The 22979-nt window shown below is 44.6% G+C and overlaps 1 protein-coding gene across 1 annotated transcript in view; it reads right to left on the bottom strand.

Annotated features, from left to right (window-relative positions):
- Window positions 1-22979, bottom strand: part of LOC146866022 (transmembrane channel-like protein 2-B) — a 704484-nt gene that overhangs the window by 632086 nt on the left and 49419 nt on the right. The gene's annotated exons all lie outside the window — the stretch shown is intronic.

Genomic DNA, 22979 nt, shown 5'->3' with positions numbered 1-22979 from the left:
TTTAATCAAGTTTATTCACATTTAATACTAAAAACCTTGGAAGGGTTATTTTATTTTAAATTATTGTTGATAAATAAGGAGTTAATCTGTTGTAATTGTATTATTTAATTTTTAAGTCACTAATAATTATTTTAATTTAATTTACAGTTATTTTACATTAAAATTATTCTATTTAAAAAATAATAAATGGTAATAACTGTCTCTTTATTTTCCAGCAAAGATGTCTCTGTCCTAGCTTTCTTTTCATGTAATTACATATGTCTATGTACTTCACTCTGATGATGCCTGGTGTTCTGGAATGTCAGGACTAAGCCAGCTGTGGAATGTTAGTGGGCAGTGAGATCATTATCTTACTGACAGTTGGGTGGATGAGTTGTTTATACCTACTACTAGAAATAAACTCAAGCCTCCACTACTTCAAGCTTCAGCGTCCTTTTTCACCTCAAGGAATCATCCTTTCAACACTGGCGACGACTGGGAACTCAACTCAACTCCAACTCTCATCTTCTCTCTGGCGAAACCTACAAACATTCATCTGTTCGCTTCAAGAGGACTTTGATATCAAGTAAGAACGTTCCTTATTTCCCAATAAGGCATCCATTATCAATCCTGCCTCTGCTCTGCATTGCGCGACTACTCTAAAAACTCCTCTAAACTTTATTAACTCCTAATGTCCCTACATTCGAGAGATAACCAGATAGCGGTGGTAGTTTCTCTCCCACGAAACTAAGGGTGTTTAAATAGCATATTTCTGCACATTAACTTTGGCATTTCGGAGAAATCAGTTAACTTACGTTAGCCCTCGCGCTGCTACTCGCGCTCTTGTCGTTACCGGCATAAAGTTGCCATGACACCTTGAAGTTCAATATACCTCTCGTCACTATCTGGAACGCATGGTGACTGGAATGAGGCATGAAACGCGTAGTACACAACTTTCTCTACTCCTCCTGGATTGGTTGCTGAAGAAGCTGAATCCTGATTGGCTGCTAGGTGGATTAACACAATCCTATTCGCTGAAACACAAGGAGGTCGTTGCTAAGCAATCCTCGTCACAAACATTTCACGTAGTGTTTTTTTCAAAGGAGAGTCAACGCTGAATGTTCTTAACTTTATTACTGAACGCACATAACGCGGACATACTCGCGAACACCCATGAAGTGTTCATATTCATTTTACTGCGCTGACACGCACAGCACCTTCATCTAAACTTTTAGCGTGTCATTTGTCTTTATTTTTAACGGCGCTGACACGCACAGCCTAACCTTGTCATCCACTACTTTCATTCTGGCGTGTCAATGGTCCTTATATTAACAGCGCTGACACGCACAGCCTAACGCCGTCATCCACAGCTTTCATCTCAACGTCTGGTGTGTCATCTATTCATAGTTTAACAGCTGCGCTGACACGCACAGCACCTTCTTCTTAACTTTTAACGTGTCAATTGTCTTTACTTAACAGCGCTGACACGCACAGCCTAACGCCGTCATCCACAGCCTTCATCTTAATGTTTGGTGTGTCATCTGTCTATAGTTTAACGGCGCTGATAATTCCTTGTTTATTCATTGTACTCAATCAACACAATTTCCTTAGGTAGTTTGTGCAGTATGTCTGTTATTTAGTACTAGTTTAATTACCTCTACTGGTTTCATAAGGTTTGTTTAATTTTGCACTTCTCTTCAACGTTTCTTTCGTAACATGCAAAACGTCACTGCAGCCCCGTTTTTTCTGCTATCTCCGGGTGACCCTCCCATTAAATGGTCCAAGTCGAAGAAGGTTTTCGAGCGCTATGCTCGTGTCTGTGGTACCTCTTTAAGTGTGGAGAGGAAGACAGCTTTATTAATGCATTGTCTTGGGTCTGAAGGTCAAGATGTCTTTGACCATTTACCTGATGTCCCTAGTAGTTCTAGTTCTGGTCTTAATGAGTATGAGCAATGTATTTATAAACTTGATGCTCATTACTTGCCAAAAGTCAGCACTATCTTAGAAAGATATCATTTTGGCAAGCGTATGCAAAAAGAGGAAGAAAACATAGAAAATTATATAACAGAACTTAGACGCTTAGCTTCCAGTTGTAAGTTTGACGCACTAACGGATGAAAGGATACGAGACCAGTTTATGCTTGGTTGCGTATCTGAGAAAGTACGTGATGAACTCTGGATGAAAGATGAACCTTCTTTGGATGAGGTTCTTGTAGTCGCTAAGAGAATAGAACATTCTCTACAATGTGTAAAGGTGATCAAGAAAGATCTTAACAAAGAGGTGTCAGTGGTTAACACACATTCGGCGTCAAGGAAAGAAACAGACAAGGGTGACTCTCACGTAAAGACACGACTTAAAGAAATGAGTACAAATAAACCCAGTGAGAATCCTAACAAGGGTGGGAAGTGTTACAGATGCAATAGCACTTCACATTGGGCAAATGATAAGTCGTGTCCTGCACTAAATGTTACATGTTCTCATTGTAAGAAGAAGGGTCATTTTGTGAGTGCCTGTAGATTCAAAAATTTAAAGAAGAAAGTTAGCGAGGTCTCTGATGGCAACACATCAGATCAACATGATTTTGAGTGTGGACAAATTGTGGTCCAAGTTGGGGCTGAGGGACCTCTTGATTTCATTTTGGTGGAGGGTCACAGAACTAAGGTTTTGTTTGACTCAGGAGCCAAGATTACTATCATTTCTAGCAAATTTTTTGAAGATAATTTGTGCAAGTAAGTTAAACTAATGAAACCAGACATTCGCCCAACTGCATATGGAGGCGATCCCATTGAGTTAAGGGGTTACTTTAATGGTCTAATCGAATACGGTGAACGTTTTGCTAGTGGGAAAGTTTATGTTTCAAAAAAAGGTGATAGCATCATCAGCTGGTGGCACCAAAAAGATCTTGGTGTCATGTTGGACCCCAACAGCAGTCCTCCTATCATTCTCAAAGAAAGGAAAAGTGTTGAGTCTGTGGTGGACAGTGCTTCACTACAAACTCTTTTGATAAGCCAATATCCACTGGTTTTTGGTGACAAACTAGGATGCCTTAAGGGTTACTGTCATAAGATTAAACTTTTTCCTGGCTCAGCTCCTGTTTCCTGTAAAGTCAGAAATGTTCCTTTCACTGTCAAGTAAGACATGCTTAAAGAATTAAATAAACTGAAGTCCCAGGGTATAATTGAGGAGGTTGAGGGAACATCTTGGCTTGCTCCGGTGGTGGTCGCAAGAAAACCGGACAATTCTTTGAGGCTCTGTGTTGACCTCAGACAACTCAATAAATGTGTTCAGGTAGATAAATATCCCTTACCTAACATATCTGAGCTGTTGAGTATGGTGGGTGGGGCAAAGATATTTAGTACCATTGATCTAACATCAGCGTACCATCAAATCTTACTTGATGAGTCCTCCAGAGATCTAACCGCCTTTATCACTCCGTTTGGGACATTTAGATTTATTAGACTCCCATTTGGGCTGGTGTCTGCTGCCTCAGTTTTTCAACGTGTCATGGAAAAGGTCTTAGTTAACATCCCTGGGGTTTGTGTACCAAGACGACATTTTGGTATATGGATCTACTGTTGCTGTGCATGAAAGAAGGGTTAGGCAAGTGTTGGACAAACTTACCTCTCACAATTTGACGGTAAAGAAGGAAAAGTGTAGGTTTGGTCTCAGCAAAATTGACTATCTGGGCCATACTATAAGTGCGGAAGGGGTAGTTCCAAAAGCTGATCTAGTAAACACCATTAAAGACCTTGTTGTTCCTTCTTCCAAGGAGGAACTCATGAGATTTTTAGGTATGGCTGAATACTATAATAAATTCATAAAGAATTTTGCTGAGGTCACGTTCAACATGAGAAACTTGTTAAGGAAAGGGGAGAAATTTAGTTGGAATAGTTTGTGTGACAGAGAATTTAATGACATAAAAATGAAATTACAGAATGCTCCTAACTTAAAGAATTTTGACCCCAGCAAGAGCTCTATTATATCTACTGATGCAAGCCTTAAAGGTATTGGTGCAGTCTTGTATCAAGGGGGTGTCCTGCCTGAGAATACCATCATGTTCATATCTAGGTGTTTGAAAGGGGCCGAATGCCGCTATTCTGTGATTGAACATGAAGCCCTTGCGGTACACTGGGCTATTAAGAAATTAAAAAAGTTTTTGTGGGGCACTTCATTTGTTGTAAGAACGGATCACAAGCCTCTTTGTGAGGTACTAACTAAAAAAGGAATTGACTCTGTATCTCCCAGAATCTCAAAATGGGTGGTTGGATTACAAGGGTTTAATTTCATTGTCAAACATGTTCCGGGGTCAGAGAATGTTGTTGATGATACTCTTTCAAGGTTAGTTCCTGACGAGCAACAAGACAAGTTGGATCAGAATTCAGATCCATCTTTTAATCTTCCTCAGGAATTTGTCTGTGGAGTGGATTATAAGGTGATTTCTCGTGAGAGGTGGTTAGATGCTTGTAAGTGTGATGATACTATTCAAGAAGTCTCCAAATTGATCTGTGAGGGATGGCACCATAAAGATCAAGGCAGTGACTCAGTGAGAGATTTCTGGTTGGTTAAAGATCAACTTTCAAGTTGTGAGGGATTGTTGTTGAGAGGTCACAAATTGGTACCCCCAGCCTCTTTAAGGAAAGAGGTCTTGGATTTGGCGCATGAGGCACACTTAGGTATTTCTAAAACTAAGGAGAGAGTGCGTTCTAGCTATTGGTGGCCAGGTTTGGACACACAGATTGAACATTTAGTCAGAGAATGTGTCCAATGTGCTCTCAGTGAAAAGGTTTTGAAAACCAGGACACAGCCCATGGAAAAGAGAGTTCATCCGTGTGGTCCCTGGAAGGATACTGCTCTTGATATTTTAGGGCCCATTCATGGAGATGGTTCTGACACGTTTGTTGTAGTATGCAAAAACAACAATTGATGGACAGAATGCAGAACAATGTCATACATTCACCCCAGTACAGAGATCTGGGCCTAAATCCATCGTTTTTTTGCTCACCATGCCATTCCAGTTTGAACCCAGCCATATGCAAATCAGTCTTGACCCTGTGCCCCATGGGAACAGTCCAGCCCGAACTGCCAAGCCAGGTCCTCCCTGGACTGGAAACAAGCATCCTAGGACCGGTTTCGGGCTTTCAGCCCTCGTCAGCCAGGATAGCTTGATTCCAGTGGCATGGAAAGCAAGGGACTCACGTCTGAGCATACCCTTCCCACTCGGGGTGACAAATGCAAAAACAACAATTGATGGACAGAATGCAAAACAATGTCATACATTCACCCCAGTACAGAGATCTGGGCCTAAATCCATCGTTTTTTTGCTCACCATGCCATTCCAGTTTGAACCCAGCCATATGCAAATCAGTCTTGACCCTGTGCCCCATGGGAACAGTCCAGCCCGAACTGCCAAGCCAGGTCCTCCCTGGACTGGAAACAAGCATCCTAGGACCGGTTTCGGGCTTTCAGCCCTCGTCAGCCAGGATAGCTTGATTCCAGTGGCATGGAAAGCAAGGGACTCACGTCTGAGCATACCCTTCCCACTCGGGGTGACAAATGCAAAAACAACAATTGATGGACAGAATGCAGAACAATGTCATACATTCACCCCAGTACAGAGATCTGGGCCTAAATCCATCGTTTTTTTGCTCACCATGCCATTCCAGTTTGAACCCAGCCATATGCAAATCAGTCTTGACCCTGTGCCCCATGGGAACAGTCCAGCCCGAACTGCCAAGCCAGGTCCTCCCTGGACTGGAAACAAGCATCCTAGGACCGGTTTCGGGCTTTCAGCCCTCGTCAGCCAGGATAGCTTGATTCCAGTGGCATGGAAAGCAAGGGACTCACGTCTGAGCATACCCTTCCCACTCGGGGTGACAAATGCAAAAACAACAATTGATGGACAGAATGCAGAACAATGTCATACATTCACCCCAGTACAGAGATCTGGGCCTAAATCCATCGTTTTTTTGCTCACCATGCCATTCCAGTTTGAACCCAGCCATATGCAAATCAGTCTTGACCCTGTGCCCCATGGGAACAGTCCAGCCCGAACTGCCAAGCCAGGTCCTCCCTGGACTGGAAACAAGCATCCTAGGACCGGTTTCGGGCTTTCAGCCCTCGTCAGCCAGGATAGCTTGATTCCAGTGGCATGGAAAGCAAGGGACTCACGTCTGAGCATACCCTTCCCACTCGGGGTGACAAATGCAAAAACAACAATTGATGGACAGAATGCAGAACAATGTCATACATTCACCCCAGTACAGAGATCTGGGCCTAAATCCATCGTTTTTTTGCTCACCATGCCATTCCAGTTTGAACCCAGCCATATGCAAATCAGTCTTGACCCTGTGCCCCATGGGAACAGTCCAGCCCGAACTGCCAAGCCAGGTCCTCCCTGGACTGGAAACAAGCATCCTAGGACCGGTTTCGGGCTTTCAGCCCTCGTCAGCCAGGATAGCTTGATTCCAGTGGCATGGAAAGCAAGGGACTCACGTCTGAGCATACCCTTCCCACTCGGGGTGACAAATGCAAAAACAACAATTGATGGACAGAATGCAGAACAATGTCATACATTCACCCCAGTACAGAGATCTGGGCCTAAATCCATCGTTTTTTTGCTCACCATGCCATTCCAGTTTGAACCCAGCCATATGCAAATCAGTCTTGACCCTGTGCCCCATGGGAACAGTCCAGCCCGAACTGCCAAGCCAGGTCCTCCCTGGACTGGAAACAAGCATCCTAGGACCGGTTTCGGGCTTTCAGCCCTCGTCAGCCAGGATAGCTTGATTCCAGTGGCATGGAAAGCAAGGGACTCACGTCTGAGCATACCCTTCCCACTCGGGGTGACAAATGCAAAAACAACAATTGATGGACAGAATGCAGAACAATGTCATACATTCACCCCAGTACAGAGATCTGGGCCTAAATCCATCGTTTTTTTGCTCACCATGCCATTCCAGTTTGAACCCAGCCATATGCAAATCAGTCTTGACCCTGTGCCCCATGGGAACAGTCCAGCCCGAACTGCCAAGCCAGGTCCTCCCTGGACTGGAAACAAGCATCCTAGGACCGGTTTCGGGCTTTCAGCCCTCGTCAGCCAGGATAGCTTGATTCCAGTGGCATGGAAAGCAAGGGACTCACGTCTGAGCATACCCTTCCCACTCGGGGTGACAAATGCAAAAACAACAATTGATGGACAGAATGCAGAACAATGTCATACATTCACCCCAGTACAGAGATCTGGGCCTAAATCCATCGTTTTTTTGCTCACCATGCCATTCCAGTTTGAACCCAGCCATATGCAAATCAGTCTTGACCCTGTGCCCCATGGGAACAGTCCAGCCCGAACTGCCAAGCCAGGTCCTCCCTGGACTGGAAACAAGCATCCTAGGACCGGTTTCGGGCTTTCAGCCCTCGTCAGCCAGGATAGCTTGATTCCAGTGGCATGGAAAGCAAGGGACTCACGTCTGAGCATACCCTTCCCACTCGGGGTGACAAATGCAAAAACAACAATTGATGGACAGAATGCAGAACAATGTCATACATTCACCCCAGTACAGAGATCTGGGCCTAAATCCATCGTTTTTTTGCTCACCATGCCATTCCAGTTTGAACCCAGCCATATGCAAATCAGTCTTGACCCTGTGCCCCATGGGAACAGTCCAGCCCGAACTGCCAAGCCAGGTCCTCCCTGGACTGGAAACAAGCATCCTAGGACCGGTTTCGGGCTTTCAGCCCTCGTCAGCCAGGATAGCTTGATTCCAGTGGCATGGAAAGCAAGGGACTAACGTCTGAGCATACCCTTCCCACTCGGGGTGACAAATGCAAAAACAACAATTGATGGACAGAATGCAGAACAATGTCATACATTCACCCCAGTACAGAGATCTGGGCCTAAATCCATCGTTTTTTTGCTCACCATGCCATTCCAGTTTGAACCCAGCCATATGCAAATCAGTCTTGACCCTGTGCCCCATGGGAACAGTCCAGCCCGAACTGCCAAGCCAGGTCCTCCCTGGACTGGAAACAAGCATCCTAGGACCGGTTTCGGGCTTTCAGCCCTCGTCAGCCAGGATAGCTTGATTCCAGTGGCATGGAAAGCAAGGGACTCACGTCTGAGCATACCCTTCCCACTCGGGGTGACAAATGCAAAAACAACAATTGATGGACAGAATGCAGAACAATGTCATACATTCACCCCAGTACAGAGATCTGGGCCTAAATCCATCGTTTTTTTGCTCACCATGCCATTCCAGTTTGAACCCAGCCATATGCAAATCAGTCTTGACCCTGTGCCCCATGGGAACAGTCCAGCCCGAACTGCCAAGCCAGGTCCTCCCTGGACTGGAAACAAGCATCCTAGGACCGGTTTCGGGCTTTCAGCCCTCGTCAGCCAGGATAGCTTGATTCCAGTGGCATGGAAAGCAAGGGACTCACGTCTGAGCATACCCTTCCCACTCGGGGTGACAAATGCAAAAACAACAATTGATGGACAGAATGCAGAACAATGTCATACATTCACCCCAGTACAGAGATCTGGGCCTAAATCCATCGTTTTTTTGCTCACCAAGCCTGGCTGAAGACGGCTGAAATGCCAGAAACCGGTCCTAGGAAGCTTGATTCTGGTCCAGGGAAGACATGGCTTGGCAGTTCAGGCTGGACTGTTCCCATGAGGCACAGGGTCAGACTGATTTGCATATGGCCATGTCTGAACTGGGGTGGCAGAGTGGGCTAAAGAACGGTGATGGATTAAACCCAGATCAGTTGACTGGGGGTGAGTGCTTGCAATGTTCAACACTCCGTCCATCATTTACTTTGGTTTTTGCTTTGTTTGCCATAAGTTGGCGGGGTATGCTCAGACGTGAGTCCCTTGCTCACTTTGCCACTGGATTCAAGCAAGCCTGGCTGAAGACGGCTGAAATGCCAGAAACCGGTCCTAGGAAGCTTGATTCTGGTCCAGGGAAGACATGGCTTGGCAGTTCAGGCTGGACTGTTCCCATGAGGCACAGGGTCAGACTGATTTGCATATGGCCATGTCTGAACTGGGGTGGCAGAGTGGGCTAAAGAACGGTGATGGATTAAACCCAGATCAGTTGACTGGGGGTGAGTGCTTGCAATGTTCAACACTCCGTCCATCATTTACTTTGGTTTTTGCTTTGTTTGCCATAAGTTGGCGGGGTATGCTCAGACGTGAGTCCCTTGCTCACTTTGCCACTGGATTCAAGCAAGCCTGGCTGAAGACGGCTGAAATGCCAGAAACCGGTCCTAGGAAGCTTGATTCTGGTCCAGGGAAGACATGGCTTGGCAGTTCAGGCTGGACTGTTCCCATGAGGCACAGGGTCAGACTGATTTGCATATGGCCATGTCTGAACTGGGGTGGCAGAGTGGGCTAAAGAACGGTGATGGATTAAACCCAGATCAGTTGACTGGGGGTGAGTGCTTGCAATGTTCAACACTCCGTCCATCATTTACTTTGGTTTTTGCTTTGTTTGCCATAAGTTGGCGGGGTATGCTCAGACGTGAGTCCCTTGCTCACTTTGCCACTGGATTCAAGCAAGCCTGGCTGAAGACGGCTGAAATGCCAGAAACCGGTCCTAGGAAGCTTGATTCTGGTCCAGGGAAGACATGGCTTGGCAGTTCAGGCTGGACTGTTCCCATGAGGCACAGGGTCAGACTGATTTGCATATGGCCATGTCTGAACTGGGGTGGCAGAGTGGGCTAAAGAACGGTGATGGATTAAACCCAGATCAGTTGACTGGGGGTGAGTGCTTGCAATGTTCAACACTCCGTCCATCATTTACTTTGGTTTTTGCTTTGTTTGCCATAAGTTGGCGGGGTATGCTCAGACGTGAGTCCCTTGCTCACTTTGCCACTGGATTCAAGCAAGCCTAGCTGAAGACGGCTGAAATGCCAGAAACCGGTCCTAGGAAGCTTGATTCTGGTCCAGGGAAGACATGGCTTGGCAGTTCAGGCTGGACTTTTCCCATGAGGCACAGGGTCAGACTGATTTGCATATGGCCATGTCTGAACTGGGGTGGCAGAGTGGGCTAAAGAACGGTGATGGATTAAACCCAGATCAGTTGACTGGGGGTGAGTGCTTGCAATGTTCAACACTCCGTCCATCATTTACTTTGGTTTTTGCTTTGTTTGCCATAAGTTGGCGGGGTATGCTCAGACGTGAGTCCCTTGCTCACTTTGCCACTGGATTCAAGCAAGCCTGGCTGAAGACGGCTGAAATGCCAGAAACCGGTCCTAGGAAGCTTGATTCTGGTCCAGGGAAGACATGGCTTGGCAGTTCAGGCTGGACTGTTCCCATGAGGCACAGGGTCAGACTGATTTGCATATGGCCATGTCTGAACTGGGGTGGCAGAGTGGGCTAAAGAACGGTGATGGATTAAACCCAGATCAGTTGACTGGGGGTGAGTGCTTGCAATGTTCAACACTCCGTCCATCATTTACTTTGGTTTTTGCTTTGTTTGCCATAAGTTGGCGGGGTATGCTCAGACGTGAGTCCCTTGCTCACTTTGCCACTGGATTCAAGCAAGCCTGGCTGAAGACGGCTGAAATGCCAGAAACCGGTCCTAGGAAGCTTGATTCTGGTCCAGGGAAGACATGGCTTGGCAGTTCAGGCTGGACTGTTCCCATGAGGCACAGGGTCAGACTGATTTGCATATGGCCATGTCTGAACTGGGGTGGCAGAGTGGGCTAAAGAACGGTGATGGATTAAACCCAGATCAGTTGACTGGGGGTGAGTGCTTGCAATGTTCAACACTCCGTCCATCATTTACTTTGGTTTTTGCTTTGTTTGCCATAAGTTGGCGGGGTATGCTCAGACGTGAGTCCCTTGCTCACTTTGCCACTGGATTCAAACAAGCCTGGCTGAAGACGGCTGAAATGCCAGAAACCGGTCCTAGGAAGCTTGATTCTGGTCCAGGGAAGACATGGCTTGGCAGTTCAGGCTGGACTGTTCCCATGAGGCACAGGGTCAGACTGATTTGCATATGGCCATGTCTGAACTGGGGTGGCAGAGTGGGCTAAAGAACGGTGATGGATTAAACCCAGATCAGTTGACTGGGGGTGAGTGCTTGCAATGTTCAACACTCCGTCCATCATTTACTTTGGTTTTTGCTTTGTTTGCCATAAGTTGGCGGGGTATGCTCAGACGTGAGTCCCTTGCTCACTTTGCCACTGGATTCAAGCAAGCCTGGCTGAAGACGGCTGAAATGCCAGAAACCGGTCCTAGGAAGCTTGATTCTGGTCCAGGGAAGACATGGCTTGGCAGTTCAGGCTGGACTGTTCCCATGAGGCACAGGGTCAGACTGATTTGCATATGGCCATGTCTGAACTGGGGTGGCAGAGTGGGCTAAAGAACGGTGATGGATTAAACCCAGATCAGTTGACTGGGGGTGAGTGCTTGCAATGTTCAACACTCCGTCCATCATTTACTTTGGTTTTTGCTACGTTTGTTGTAGTAGTCATGGATTTGTTTTCAAGGTGGCCAGAAGTATTTTTTGTGAGGAATATTAATTCTAACGCGGTTATTCAATGTTTAAAAGACATTATTGCCAGGGAAGGAATTCCCGAGACCTTACTTACAGACAATGGTGTGCAACTTGTGTCGAGAGAGATGGAGACTTTTCTTGGTGATTGTGGCATTATTCACAAGAAATGTTCTTTGTATCACCCAGAATCCAATGGTACAGTGGAAAGATTCAACAGAGTCTTGAAGGAAACGGTGTCTTTAGCAAAATCCAATGGTCTTAATTGGCAGGAGGAGGTTTTGAAAAGAGTGTGTGTGTATCGATTTACCCCACATACCACTACAGGGAAGTCTCCTTTTCTTTTGTTTCGTGGAAGGGACCCTGTTACTTTTTTAGATCCACCATGGGTAAATAAATTTCTTTCTGGCAGATCTCGTGAGGTTGACTCTACATCATGGCAGGAACAGGAAGATTTGAAATGCTCTAAGAGTAAAGAAAACTATGATGTTCGTCATGCTGTTAAGTCCACAAAGGTTAAGGTGGGTGATTGGGTTCGGATCAAAAGACCAGGCTTTGCTGTGTCTGGATCTAAATTCACCAAACCGTTAAAGGTTGTTAAGGTGTTCAAGAATGCTATACGAACTAGTGATCACAGGGTTTGGAATCTAGGTCGTGTTGCTATATGCAATACTGATGTAACATCAAGCTTTCCTCACACTGTTACGGAAGGGGAAGGAGCTCCGGAGATCTATATAAGGCCCAAGAGAAATTCTTGTCTTCCCTCTCATTTGAAGGACTATGTCACTTGATTAATGTCACATGATGCTATTGTGTTTATTGTTATGCATTTTCTGTATCGGTGTAAAGGAGGGAGATATGTTGTAATGGCTTTCTTTTCATGTAATTACATATGTCTATGTACTTCACTCTGATGATGCCTGGTGTTCTGGAATGTCAGGACTAAGCCAGCTGTGGAATGTTAGTGGGCAGTGAGATCATTATCTTACTGACAGTTGGGTGGATGAGTTGTTTATACCTACTACTAGAAATAAACTCAAGCCTCCACTACTTCAAGCTTCAGCGTCCCTTTTCACCTCAAGGAATCATCCTTTCAACACCTAGCAGTGGAGATCTCCACAAACAGATACAAAATGGATACTGATAGCTTTACAATCTCAAAATGGGTAGTAAGAGGCTCCTCCCCCCTCATTGGAGCAGGTGGAGACATGTAAGTCTACAGCTAGGTGTAAATTTCTACTAATAAATGGTGAATAGAAATAAATGAGATTTATTCCTAGCTGAAGAAGTAGATCTAAAAGTGAGTAGATATACCTATGTAAATTTGCCTTAATGAATCATCCCTAATGTGTTTTGTGAAAAAGAAGGGAGGATTAAGTCTATTAACATGCTTGCTATTCCACACTGGCCAGTTACATAATCTTATGGAGAAAAAGTGCCAGAGCTCGACTTATCTGAACTCTATAAAATATTGTAATTGTGGAAATAGTCACTGGTCAAAAAATATGGAAATAAAAGCAATCTTGATACTAAATTATTTGATTTAATCCCAAGTGATCTGCTTACTATGCTTAGTTAACAGTCAGGTGTACTGCTCAAACTGAAAGATTTGTCATAATGTTTGTAAGGATAAGAGGTAAACACAACAGACTGGGTGAAATAATTTCCAGCACAGAGTTGTTGAGTTGTACGAAATGAGCAGTTCCAATAACCAATCAAGCCAGTGGAAAGCGGTAACTGGTTAATGCCTGGGAAGTTGAATTGCACTTCTTAACAAGAACTGCACACAAGCTGTCAACTGTTTCTATTTCCCTGTGACATCATTTATTATTTCATTGTGAAACCAGCCTCATCCATGACAATAAAATAAGCAAACCTTGATTAAAGATCTTACTAGAATGGATTTCACATAAAGAATAAAATAAGCAAACCTAGATTAAAGATCTTACTAAAATGAATTTCACATGTAGATTTGTGGTTGCAGAATAATAGCTTCAGTGAGATCAGTGTCATGGCCATCATAAAAAGAAGCAATCAAAATATAGATAGGTATTTATACAAATATTAAAACTGTTCCACCGATATGCTCCAAAGAAATTGACAAGATCAAAGTTCAGTGTGTCTATGATGCCATTGGGAATTCAGTGATGTAAAACTCCTCATTATTGATAGCTTCCCATATACATGTTAATGTTTGGATGCCACACATGATTACACCATGTAAACGGATCCCAATGATCTGCTATGCAAGAGCAGCTGAGCAGTGTCGATGAACAAAATAACCCTCCTTACATCCTTTAACCTTTCTTAGCCTCCTAGCCCCATTATTACAAAATCAATATGTGTAGCATGCCCACCTTCTTCGGCAATACTCTTTTCAACCCAAATTAAAAAACGCAATACTTGTCACCCTGCCACCCTTTCCCCACCTAACCATAGGCCTTTTCAGTCCTTCCCAGACTGAGGACTGCAATGAGAGCTTAAAAAATGGATCCATGCCAACAGAATCAACTAAATAAACTCTGAGACAAGGGGTGTGTTATTAAGTATAATTGCAAGGCCCTGCAGACTTCAAGCCACTAGGATTACCTTCTCTGGTCTTCTGCACTCACAATGTTTTTGCAAAGTATTGCATTTGTAAGAGAAGGGTGGGGCTAACTTCTCCCCAGAGGAAGAGACTATCGGTAGGAATGCTTGCACCCAGAAGTCAATATCCTTATTTGTTCACTTCATAATGTCCCAAAGCCATTATCAAATGTACTCATACAGATACATTTTTGCAGAAAGTTAATTTTAATAATTGTAATCTGTTTTTAATTCATGCTGAATCATCATTGTAGTTGAACAACAAAACAGCCAACACATGTTTCTGCCCCTAGTGGTATACAGGCCTGGGGCTTTTTCAAGATCTGCAGTATGAAGAAGAAAAATCAATAGTACTTTTATTACAATTAACTTTTCGCAAAATGTGCAATGTATCTTCATGACTAAATGTCATAATGCACTTGGAACATACAGAAATGCGTGTTTTTTGACTGCAGAAAATCACCTGCATTCTTCCATCTCCCTCTGATCTGTGAGTTCAAGACAGGCAGAAGTTAGCGGAGACAAATTAGACTACCATCCACCGTTCCACTACCTCTTTCAGGTCTGCATTGACCCTAGAGATGGGAATGGTGGCAGGAGGGATCCTCAATCTTTATTATTCTGTTACTCAAAGGGTCAAGGCCACCATACCAAGAAAAGTTTCCCATTGCAAACACTCATTAGAAGAGCATACAGTGATCCTTACAACCATTTTTTGCTACCCGTATGGTCCATAGCTGCTACTTTTACTGACTGACAACTTCCATTATGCGACTCCCAATATCACTTTGAGGCGGAGCACAGTCATGATGAAAATGACTGCTCTTTAGTTTTGCTCCAGTGATACTCATCCTACATGACCTTTCTGTACAGAGTGATCCGCATCCCCCTCCCTGTCAGGAGCATCCACGGGGAGCACAACCTCTGGGGCACTTACCGGTGCTGCTATTTGGCTCTTCTCTGCTGCTGCACTGTTCGGAAGGTCTGTGAGCAATGGGACCTGTTGGTATTGCCTTGAAACAGAGCCACTCTATCACCAGGAGGTTGCAGGTGCTGCCACAGTGTCTCCTGACAGCAGGCCGCCTCCCAGGGACCATTTTTCTCCTACACTGACCCTTTCTGGTACTTCCTGGTGTACCGCCAAAACTGACTCTCTGGCAATTTTCAGGGCCTTGAGGAGAACACTTGGGGGCTCTGGGAATCTTACCTTCCTGATACCAGTACTTACCTCATAACTGGCTTGCCATTTTGAATTGGGATCCACCAACATGTCCACCTACTGAGAATGCAATATCTGTAGGAGACATGCTTTTGGTGATCATTAGCTGCCATCTAGTGGACACCTTCAATATTGCTGCTGCTGTTTTTTCTTTTCTTGTCTCTTACTGGTTCCCTATGTCTCCACTACGGAGCTCTGAGGACACTTGCTCTGTCCCTGTTTTATAACCTACTGTGGGTGATTCCATGTATTGTCAGAACAATCCTTAATGTGACTTGTTGCACCTCTTAAGACTCGGTTGGGGGACAAAGACACCTCTTTCCTTGCTCTTAACCCTTCTCGCATAGATGCCAGGTAACAAAGGTAATCATAAGTGGACTTTTGCAAAAGCTATCTGACCTAAACAACCTCCAGGCCCTACAAACAGCTTCTGGAGTGACACTAGACTGGATCATTGCCAAACACAAACTTGTGCAATCCATAATATCTATGGTAGAACAATTCACCAAAGAAACAAATAGTGAGCTCAAGTCCTTCAAGAGTGAAATGCCTCATCTATGACACAGACTGGATTCTGCTGACAAACGATTGGATGATTTTCATCTTAAGGTGACGGAAACTATGACATGGAGTGCAGAACTCTAGAACACACAAAAGAAACTCACAGATTTGGAGAATCAAAGCTGCTGAAACAACATCAGAATCTTTGGGGTCCAAGAAACAGAGGACACTCAGGCTGTCTTAAAATTCATATAAACTTTTATTCTCAAGCTCACAGACATCTTTGATTTAATGGTGCAAGAAATTCTAAAGCTTGTCATTGTCCTAAGGCGTCATAGCGCTGCATAGTTATACGTCCAGTCACAGAGCCATCAATACCCATTCACTAAGAACAACCACGCTATAAGGAAGGAGAAAATAGCCAAGTTTTTAAATGCTTCTGGAAACAGAGAAAATTATTCTGACTTTTTAGGCGCTGGGGCAGGCTGTTCCAGAGAATGCATGTGGAATGAACAAAGCTAGGGCCGTCCACACCACTTTTCTTAATCCTGGAAATAATTACTGATCTTGAGGTGGCTGACCGTAGGAGTCTCTTGGGAAAGTACCATCTAAACTTACTTTTGATGTACTCTGGACCTAAACCATGTAATGCTTTGTGTGCCAGACAAAAAGTCTTAAAAGGTAATACTCTTCCTTACCGGGATTCAATGCTCCTGCTGCAGACTTGAACTTTGGATTTTTTTTCAGTAGTTAACAAGCAGTGCTGTGCAACATCAGTAGCTTAATCGGTGATCGCTGATTAATGCCAATATATAGGGCATTGCAGTAATCAAGCCTTGATAAGACTAAGGATATGAAAATTGATTTTCTCAGATCTGAGGGGATAAAAGGTAACACTTTCTTCAACATTCTCATGATAAAAAACAAGATGAAGACAGTTTATTTCTCTGAGCCTCGCATGACAGCTCTGCATCAAAAATTACACATAAGCTCCTTGCTTTGGAAACTGCCATAGGAAGAGATCCTTGAGACTGAGGCCACCATGCAAGACCCCAAAAGGCGACCTACTTCCTAAAAATAGGGACTTCAGTTTTTGGGGAGTTCAGTTTTAGACAGTTTTTGCTCATCCAGCTATTGATTGCTAGCATACATCTGTTGAATCGATCAGCCTCCACATTACATTGTTAGAAATCAATATCATCAGTGTACACTACTGTGGCGAAGCCAACAGAATGCATAAGCTTGGCTAATGGAGCCACATAGATATTAAAAAGCATTGGGTTGAGAGATGACCCCTTGGGGACCCCGCAAGGCAGAGTAAAAGATTTTGAATTAAACGCCACAAGGGTCACCCATGGTTTGGAAACTTTTAGGAATGAGGCAATGCAATTCAGGGTTGATCCCATAATGCCAAAGTCTTCCGGTCACTTTAACAGAACCACATGGCTCACAGTATGAAAGGCGAGGGAAGATCCAAACATATAACCGCAGCCTTCCGCCCAATCCATAATGGATCTTATTTCTTCTGAGACTGCGACCAGTGCAGTCTCAATGCTGTGAATTGGCCTACAACCAAACTGTGCTTTGTTCAGTATTTGGTTATTTTCGAGGTAGTCTACCAGACTTTTATTAAGATGTTTTTCTATAACCTTTGCAGGGAAAGGTAGCCGACATAGGTCAATAATTATTCTCTATTAAAGGGTCTAGAGAGGGCTTTTTTTTAAATGGAGACTTTTTTCTATTCCCCAGGAAAATGTCTCTCCTCAAAGGTGGTATTACGCAAAGTTGTAGGAGCCTGAACTATTTTATAAACTACATCAAGTATAACCTTGGGTCTTAGGTGTATAAACTTAGGTCTTTTACCCCACCACTAGATTTCCAATGAGCACATCAGACAGCGGCCCATACCACCACTTCCTGGACCACCACACACCCGATAATAGCTAACCTCCTTCGTTCTTAAAATGTAAGGGCACTTCTATCAGATGCCATAAAGCACGGACCATACTCCTTCAAGCATAAAAGGATAATGATCTCAGCAGACCTCTCATATTAAATGCATTGCCCACAAGAAGTTTCTGGTCCTGCACCCCCTGCTCAAAAACCCTGACTTACAGTTTGTTCTCTTAGGCCCAGCACAGAATTGTTACTGTGAACGGCTGTACCAAAGAATCTCATGACACTGGCAGACCTAGACCTCTAGTTTGAAAATACTGGGACCCAAACCATGAACATGGACACTTCCCAATCCCCAGCCAAGATGTCCCAAAGCCCTCTGATGCCTAATTCCAGCAGGTGGAAAGGGAGCGGACCAAACTGGAGGATTGCTCACATCCTACCTACAGAGATAAATCCTGCTCCCCCCTTAAATCTCTCCTTATTTCCTATGGCCCGCCTTTACAACCTTATCAACTACTGTTTTCCCCCTCCCTCAACCATGGAGCCCTTCACTTTTCTTCATTTGCTAAGTAGGATGAGATTGACATACCGGTGACTTCTACTATCCCACTCAAAGGCTGTTAGTTGGGCCGCTTCATAGGGCCTCGCTCTACATACCTGACTTCATGGGGCACGACCATCCTTGCTACACAATGATTTACAACCATGATGCAGCACAGCTTCAAGGACCTAGACATATGGTCCTTCAACGCCAACGGCATGGCCCACTTCATTAAACACAAAAAGACTCTTGCCTTCTTGGATTCCATATGACCTGGTAAAGCACTGGTGCAGGAAGCACAATTTAATGCCCTTGAATCTGTTGATCTTAAATGTGAGTGGGTGGATAAAGAAATATCCACCTAGGGTTTGGATGCTTCATTTATTGATGATCCTGGCCCCTAAGCTCCCTCTAAGAAGAATGGAGTAGCCAATCGTCTTCATAAGAGGCTGCCAGTGCAGGTAGACAGACTCTAATGGCCAATACATTTTTGCCTGACTGCAAATATCAGACCACTCCCTCATTGTGGGATCTTTCTATTCTCCTATGGGAACTAAGCAACTATGGTTCACCAAATCGACGTGCCTCCTTACTGCCTTTGGCTCTGCTACAGTAATTATTGGGGGTGATTGGAACATGGTGCTAAACTCCTTCCTGGATAAGACTGGCTGCCCTGACCTTCGACGTACTCGGGATAGAGCTATCCTGAGTGATATCATGGCCGATGTTTCCTTACAGGATCCGAGGCACCTAATCCACCCTACGGGAAATGAACATACCTACATCTCTCCAGCCCACAGCTTTCAATCCAGAATTGATTTCTTTTTCGCAAATGCAGCTGCCCCACTAAAGATCCGGACCTGTGAGATCATGGTAGGAGGTGTCTCTGATCATGCACCAATACATTTGCTTGAGGTGGTGAAAATTATGCTTATTGGAAGCAAAACAGAAACTTGTCTCCTGGCTCAATATGTATCTAGCCATTAAAAAATCTACCTCTTCCTCTAAGCAGCTCCTATAGGTGGCTGGGAAGGCTTATCTCCTAGTGCTCCTTATCAGGAAATCTTGCATAGCGTGTAAAACATCTGAAAACACAGAGAGAGTTTTGTAATCCAAAATAAAGACCTTGCAAGAGGAATATCAATTCCGCCCACACAGGCAAATTTACATTCTTCACTGGAGAAGAAATTTTAGCTGAATTCTGTTTATATCATGGTGATGGAAAAGGCTCTAATGGGGATCAAGCAGAAGAATTGCGAACTGGATGAGAAAGCAGGCAAGCTGCTGGCTATGCAGATTCAACAACAAGACGGCAAATCTACTATACCAGCTGTTCAAGATGGCACAAGCTCGCTACTTACCTTACCCAACCTGATCTGATAGACCGTGAATTTGCATCTTTCTACTCTAATCTGAACACTTCGGAATAACCTGGGTATGCCACAAGTGAAGATTCGTTATTTTATCTGCTCACTCACCCTGACCGATTATGGGTGGAATTAGAGCACAATATCACAGGGGAAGAAGTGAGCGAGGCTCTCAAGTTGATGATAACTGGAAAAGTGCCTGATAACAACAGATTCCTAGTAGAATTTTACAAAATCACGCAATTGAAAACAGTACCACTCCTCACTTAACTCCTTTGCGATGCTACAGCCACAGGTCCATTGAGTGAGGGATTTAACAGAACACACATCTCCCTTATGCTAAACTAGATTAGGACATATTTGCTTGTACCAGTTCCCACCTTATTTCTCTACTGAACTGTAATATGAAGATCTTGGCGAATGTCCTGGCTAACAGGCTTGGGAGTGTGATCCACTTGAAAGCCAAGTTGGGTATGTGACACATCGCTCTTCCTGAAACCACCTACGTACTTTGATACATATCCTTTGGCAAACCAGATCCTACTAAAACACAAAACTGTTGCTCTCACTTAACACTGAGAAGATGGCAGACTGTGAAGAATGGCATTATCTCTTCCACACCAGGACATGTTTTGGGCACCAACGCTTCTTAAATGTGCTTCAATGGCTCCATAATACACATTCTGGATGGATAATTTGTAATCACTTTCACTCTGACCTTATTCCTATTCAACAGGATAAACAACAGGGATTACCCCTGTCCCCCTTACTTTTTCTTCTAGCCTTAGACCCACTGCCATCTGCTCTTCGACAACCATCTTGGATGTGCATATGCCATCAGGTGAGCTTAAGCTTCTTCTGTATGCTGATGATGTACTTTTGAAATTAAGGAAGCCCATGAGCTTCATACAGGAGCGGATGACACTTATTACCAACTTTTCCTGTTTTCCAGGATACAGAATAAATCGGTCTAAAACAGAGGCGATGCCCATGACTCTTCATACAGCACAACATTCCTTGCATCAATTACCATTGATCTTCCAGTTGTCTAAAATACTTGGGAGAACAGGTCGGTTCTGACTTCCCCACCATGATTCAAGACAATGATGGCCCCGACGAGCTACTGGATAAAACAAAAATGAAGATCCCTTCAATTATTGTTATAGGCATGAGCCAAGCAGTTAAGATGATCACAGACCCCAGTTTCAATTAGATTTTCAGCATGTTATCATTTTGTACTGCTTTGTTCGCCATAAGTTGGCAGGGTATGCTCAGACGTTGAGTCCCTTGCTCACTTTGCCACTGGATTCAAGCAGGCAGCAAGCCTGGCTGAAGACGGCTGAAATGCTAGAAACCGGTCCGAGGAAGCTTGTTTCCGGTCCAGAGAAGGCATGGCTTGGCAGTTCGGGCTGGACTGTTCCCATGAGGCACAGGGTCAGACTGATTTGCATATGGCCATGTCTGAACTGGGGTGGCAGAGTGGGCTAAAGAACGGTGATGGATCCAACCCAGATCTTTTGACTGGGTGTGAGTGTTTGATTGGTTCTGATGCTCCGTCCATCACCACCCCCTTTTGTACCGCTTTGTTCGCCATAAGTTGGCAGGGTATGCTCAGACGTTGAGTCCTTTGCTCACTTTGCCACTGGATTCAAGCAAGCCTGGCTGAAGACGGCTGAAATGCTAGAAACCGGTCCTAGGAAGCTTGTTTCCGGTCCAGGGAAGGCATGGCTTGGCAGTTCGGGCTGGACTGTTCCCATGAGGCACAGGGTCAGACTGATTTGCATATGGCCATGTCTGAACTGGGGTGGCAGAGTGGGCTAAAGAACGGTGATGGATCCAACCCAGATCTTTTGACTGGGTGTGAGTGTTTGATTGGTTCTGATGCTCCGTCCATCACCACCCCCTTTTGTATCATTTAAAATACCGGCAGGAATTCTAAACCGGATTGATGGTGCTATTCACAGGTACAATTGGGACTCTACCCCACCTAGACTGGCAGCTCCCAAACTATATGCAGCTACAACCTCAGGAGGATTCTGCCTCCCTCATTTTTAATCTCACTACAGGGTACAACACCTCTCCCAAATGGCTTACCATATGAACCTGCAGAAGGAAACGCCTATGTGGGTCATGATTGAATGACAACTACATGGGAGAGCCCAAGGCCCATCAGTTTTCTTTGCTGGTCCCAAGACGTCCATGGGCACCCATAACCCTATCCTGCTAGAAATGAATAATGTTTGGACAACTACGCATGATCTCCTTCAGGAGGATGGTTTTAAGCATCCTATGCCCACTTATGGCATAACACTGCTCTCACAATAGATACCCAACCCTTCCTAATGCCAGAATGACACATCAGGGGAATTACCAAGGTGTGTCACCTACTGGTGAATGGATTGATAAAGACCTTTGCAGAAGTCTTTGAGCAGTATTGATTGCTCAGAGTTCACTTCTGTAGATACATGCAGCTACACCACTGCTTTCACTAATTATGAATGGCTCACAAATGGCACCATATCTCCTTGTCATTCCATGTCTCCTTGGTACGATGGGGGCCCTATAGGAAGCTGATCACAGGCCTCTTTGACTTTATCATCACCAAGATGTTCTCTGATTCCATGAAACAGTTCTTTTGCCGCCCCTGGCAGCAATAGCTACATATTCCCCATCATACTGGAAGCAACTTAGCGCAAAGCACAATAGAGGTCTCTGAGAAGCCCGGATAACATTTTGTTATTTTAAAATCCTCCAAGACAGGCCTTGAACCCCAGACAAGTCCTTCAAAGTGAAATTGACAAACACATCCAACTGCTAGAGGTGTGCCCAATCGAATTGTGATATTCTGCATGTCCTACAATTGTACCCCGTGCTTCTATCCTGCTGGACTCAGATTTGGCACGTTCTTACAGTACTTGTGGGTTCAACTTTTCCCCTTCGGCACCCATTGCTGTGTTGCAGGATAATCACGACATCACTGCCCTTTTCCGGCATAACAAAAGATGGATGGACACTGCCTTGGTTGCAGATTTGTAGCCTCCCGAACAGGTGATCAAAACCCGTAGCTCCTAATCTCGAGGACTTGATGGACTACATGGTTAGGAGTGCAGCCCATGAACGCCTGATCTACAGACTGAACAATCAGGCACAAATTTTCAAGGACATTTGGGGTACCTTCCTATGCTTACACTAGTTGAGGGACACCACTTGCCTGGCTGCATTGCTCATGGATATTTTCCTCATTCTCTCCTGGATAGCTACTATGTATGTTTAGTGTTTCCTGAATGTAGCTTTCTTCGAACTGCAAGTAGATTTCTTCTTCCTACAATATTGTGTGAAGTACTGGATCATTACCCTATCTAACTTTATATTGTCCCCTACTGTGTCCT

The sequence above is a fragment of the Triturus cristatus genome, chromosome 2_1 (genome assembly GCF_964204655.1).
Source record: "Triturus cristatus chromosome 2_1, aTriCri1.1, whole genome shotgun sequence".
In the NCBI taxonomy this organism is placed as follows: domain Eukaryota; kingdom Metazoa; phylum Chordata; class Amphibia; order Caudata; family Salamandridae; genus Triturus; species Triturus cristatus.
This window is presented reverse-complemented; position numbering and strand designations above follow the sequence as displayed.